Below are 4,892 nucleotides of genomic sequence, written 5' to 3'. Positions count from 1 at the left end.
GAAAATCCGTTTAAGTTAAAGAGTATTAAGAAAGGGGAATCTCTTAATATTTCTGTTTGCTTAATGTTTATTGTGAAAATCGTTTAAGTTAAATGAGTATTAAAAATGGGGAATCCTGTGATATCTGCATTTGCTTAACGATTGTTGTGGATGGAGTCAGTGTATGCTCATGCATTTCATTTTGGTAAATCATGCTGACCCGTGATAGGTGGCACCTCGGTAAACAGTACTGACCCGTGATAGGTGGTACGTTTACGATTTACGTTTTTAGTAAATTGTGCTGACCCGTGATAGGTGGCACCTCGGTAAATAGTACTTTGGCCTGTGATATGCAGTACGTTTATGATTTACGCTTTTCTTTTAGTAAATCGTGCTGACCTGTGATAGGTGGCACCTCAGTAAACAGTACTGACCCGTGATAGGTGGTACGTTTATGATTTACGCTTCTTTAGTAAATCGTGCTGACCCGTGATAGGTGGCACCTCGGTAATTGGTACTTTGGCCTGCGATAGGCGGTACAATTATGATTTACGGCCCTTCGAGGAGGGTTTTTGGTTTGGAATTCTGAGTCCATGCATTTTGGCATATACGCATCGCATTAGGGTGCTTGGCACACGAGTCGTGTTTGAATCAAGTTATGATTGAGTGTTATGTATTGATTTTGTGTGTAAGTGTGACTGATCGTAAACTATTTCGAAACTCAAGTTGTCGTGGTAATTGTGTTGGAATTGCTATGTATTATGTATTGATTATCGTGTGTAAGTGTGTTGGATTGTAAAACTATTTCGAAACCCAATTTATCGTGGTGATTTTGTTGGAATTGCTAAGTGTTAAGATTTGGAGTTGTGTATGAATGTGATTGAATTAGTTTATGTATTTTTGGAAGGATAAGCAGGGAAATCGATTTCCCAATCGATTTGGGAAGTTACAGGGGCTCAACTATTTATAAAATCGATTTCCCAATCGATTTGGGAAGTTACAGGGGCTCAACTATTTATAAAATCGATTTCCCAATCGATTTGGAAAGTTACAGGGGCTCAACTATTTATAAAATCGATTTCCCAATCGATTTGGAAAGTTACAGGGGCTCAACTATTTATAAAATCGATTTCCCAATCGATTTGGAAAGTTACATTTCGGTTGGTGACCCTTTACAACTATTGTGGAAATCTGGGCTTTGCCCTCAGATGAGAGCCAGGACGATCCTACCGGTTCGTACCCTACGGATGGGAATGTAGATGGGATTGCTTGACTGGAGCTATGTTAGGAGGATCTCACGGGGCGCGTGGAGATCCCTCAGGGTGTATAGCTATAGTTTTTTTTTTTTTTTTAAGAATGATCAGATTAGGATGACATAGAGGGAACAATTGTTTTTTGGATTACGTTATTTTGAACTGGAAAACTGTACCTTTACTAATATTGTCAGTATGACATCTTAGTTGAATGGGTTCCATGTATCATTTGTTGTTGTGTAAATACTTTGGATTCATATATTTTGAGAAACTTTTCCGCTGCTTGTAAATTATAATGACTCAATTATTTATCCAAAGGTATTACCTTATTTAATTCTTTGATTTATTTTAATTTCTTTTGAAAAAAAAATACACCCTCGCTTTGAAAATCGGGGTGTTACAACTGGCTCATTTTTCATAAATAGAAAATGAGCATACTCTCTAAGTAATCCTTATTGCCACACCCCTCATAAAATGACTAGCATCGTGTTTTGTTTTGTACTCATGTGACTATGTTGAGACGAAAATAGTCTCCTCATTGGTAACTAAAGTTAAAAATGTTAGAAGCAAGTTGGTTTGAAAAACAATTACCCTTAATTTTTTGTGTGTGATGATAACAAAGTATATGTGAGAACAATTTATACTTTAACATATTTCCCAAGTGTTTAGATCCTCTTATAAAAGACTTTGAGAATGTTCGTCTAACTAGAGATACACTATCATTATTTCTCCACTAAGCAACCGAATTAATCCTCTGATCAAATAAATTAATCTTCTCAATAACACATCTTTTGTTCAAACTGACGTGTCTATATTTGATTCATTTGATCAAGCACCTTTACACAACATCATGATCTTCTCGTCAACGCTATGATAAAATTCAAATCTGTTGGAACCAAGTTGATTTTATACTTAGAGTTTTGATGACAACAAAAGTATTTTATGAGAACAAAATATTTGACTTCCAAGAGTATGAAAGAAGATTCATGTTTTTGAAGAAAATCTAAAATAAGATTTGTTTCAAATTTATAATTGAAGGAAATCTAAACTAAGATTTAATTCAAATTTATAAATGAAGAAAATCTAAAATAAGATTTCATTCAAATTTATAATCAAAGAAAATCTAAAATAAGATTTGATTCAAATTTATAATTGAAGAAAATATAAAATAAGATTTGATTTAAATTTATAATTGATGAAAATATAAAATAAGATTTGATTCATATTTATAATATCTGACCAAGTTGAAAAGAACATCTAGTCAAGATTTGAAGAATATTTGATCAACATTTGAAGAATATTTGATCAACATTTGAAGAAGATTTGATCATGTTTTGAAGAAGATTTGATAAAGATTTGAAAAAGATTTCATCAAGATTTATCTATAATAAAATACAAACTAAATCAATTTGTAGAATTTACATACTCAATATAAACAAAATAGGAACATAATCAATCTGAAAAATTTACAAACTCAATCTAAGCAAGATACAATTCAAAATTAAACAAGGACTAAATTGAAGACCAAATTTTAACTATAAATAGATACTCAAGGCTGAAGAAGAAAATCGTCAAAAAGCATAAAAGCGTAGAAGAACTCAAGCTCAAAGTTCTAAATTCATCTTAAAGTTCAAAGAGAGAAACATTTGTTAAGGTTAGAAATATTTTCTGAATGTTCTTTTCTTAGAGTGTGAGAGTTATTATTATTATCAACTTTGTTAGACGCAAACAGTTAAAGTTCCAAAATTTTGTATCCAACTTGATAGTGGTTTAGTTCCTTCTTAAATATGGGGTTGTCAGGATGTTAGGAGAAGACTTGACTTGTAGGGTCAAAGTGGTTAGTTCCTCAAAAGTTTTGGGTTGTTAGGCTGTTTGGGAAGACTAGATTGGATGGTCAGGTGCTTTGTAATTCAAGGTATTTGAATTAGAGGATTAACGCCTTCTGAATGAGGGGATTGGATGTAGCCTAGTTAGTGGTGAACCAGGATAAATATATGTGTCAAATTATTTATGTTTTCATTGTTTGCGCTTCTGAATCCGATTGCTTCTTATCTATTTTACTCATAAAAACCAACCAATCTTCATCAAATTTGAAAAAAGTTATCAACTTTTGCAAACACAATTCAACCCCCCTTCTTGTGTTTGCACTTTCAAAATCCTCTTATATCAATCAATCATCTGAAAAAAGTAATCATATAATAAACTCAACATTCCAACACTCTATGACCAATAAGTTTGGCTTAAGTCAATCCTCTAATTGAAGCATCTACAAAAATTTGGTGTGAATCATTCGATGCAAAGTTCTTTTGATCATATTGATTCAGTGGACAAAATATTTTGGGAAGAAGTTATAAAGCGTGGAAAAGGACAAAATAATCTTTTTCAAAATTCACACCAGATGTCCTAATAGTACCATCCGTACAAGATTTGTGGGCCATTCACTGGAACAGTTAAAAAATTAACGACATCAATTCATACTGTAAAGAAAACACAAATAATTAGTTCTCATATTTTCAAAATCTTTTCAAATGTCATATCATATGTTATAGAGTTATCTTAATATACACAAAAGAAACCTTAATTCTTTGTACCTTGGCCCAATAATGATTGTTCTTCAAAAACTTGATTGTACTAAGTTAGTAGTTTGAGAACATAGTCAAATTGGCTCGTATATGTTCTAGTGGCGGTGATAAAAATTAGTTTGATTTTAGTGGATAAATCCTTCAGGTTGAAGCGACTAGACGTAGCTACAATGTTAGTGGCAAACAAGGATACATTGCTTGTGTTATTTCTCCTTTCTTTACCTCCTTTTGTTTCAAAGCTTTTATTTTACTAAATAGTGTTAGAAAATTTCATTAAAAAAATGGAAAACGTTTATACATAATTCAAACCCCCCACTTTCTTGTGTTTGTTTCACCTTCAATTGGCTTCAGAGCTTGTCCTTTTGGCTGAGCATTTCACCGCGTAAAAGATCCTAAGATTTTGTGTAATAAATTATTATTAATCAAGTTGATGAAGCTTTAGTGTTGATTATTATGACCTCGAAATAATCAGAATATATCAGTCTTTAATCAAATTAAAGCAATATTACATACACATCGGAATTATAATGCGGCATACACGATTAGCAATTAAAAGTAAAAAGATAAAGGATAGAATGCACCAAGATTTATCCTGGTTCAGTTGTCAACGAGACAACCTACATCCAGTCCTGACAATCCAACTGGATTTCAGCTTTTTCTCCAATAGAAAGAATTGTGAATTGTTTACAGATTGTCCAGTTTCCTCGAAACCTATCTATCTCTCACAATCTCTTTCCTATTGCTCACCCCTTGATCCTTGTAGTCAATCAGCAGACTCACACAAAATCAAAGTACGACTCCTTCTTGATGAGGCCTCTCACCCAAGAAGATCGCCACCAGTTTCTAGCTGGATTTCTAGCAGTCGTTTTGTTTACAAAGTATTTATTTCAAACAACATAAAAGAAGTAGTAAAAGAAGTCTTCAATCTTGAACAATGTGTCTTTTCACAAATCTGGTTATTCAAGAATGGATTATGAGAACATTGTCTTTTCTCTCAAGAAGACTTTTTCAGCTCTCTCAATGATTATTGATAATCTTTTTGGCTTTGATCTGAAAAAGCAATATCAGAATGTTAACA

Source organism: Cicer arietinum, chromosome 6 (genome assembly GCF_000331145.2).
Source record: "Cicer arietinum cultivar CDC Frontier isolate Library 1 chromosome 6, Cicar.CDCFrontier_v2.0, whole genome shotgun sequence".
Classification (NCBI taxonomy): domain Eukaryota; kingdom Viridiplantae; phylum Streptophyta; class Magnoliopsida; order Fabales; family Fabaceae; genus Cicer; species Cicer arietinum.
Note: the sequence above shows the minus strand (reverse complement) of the source record.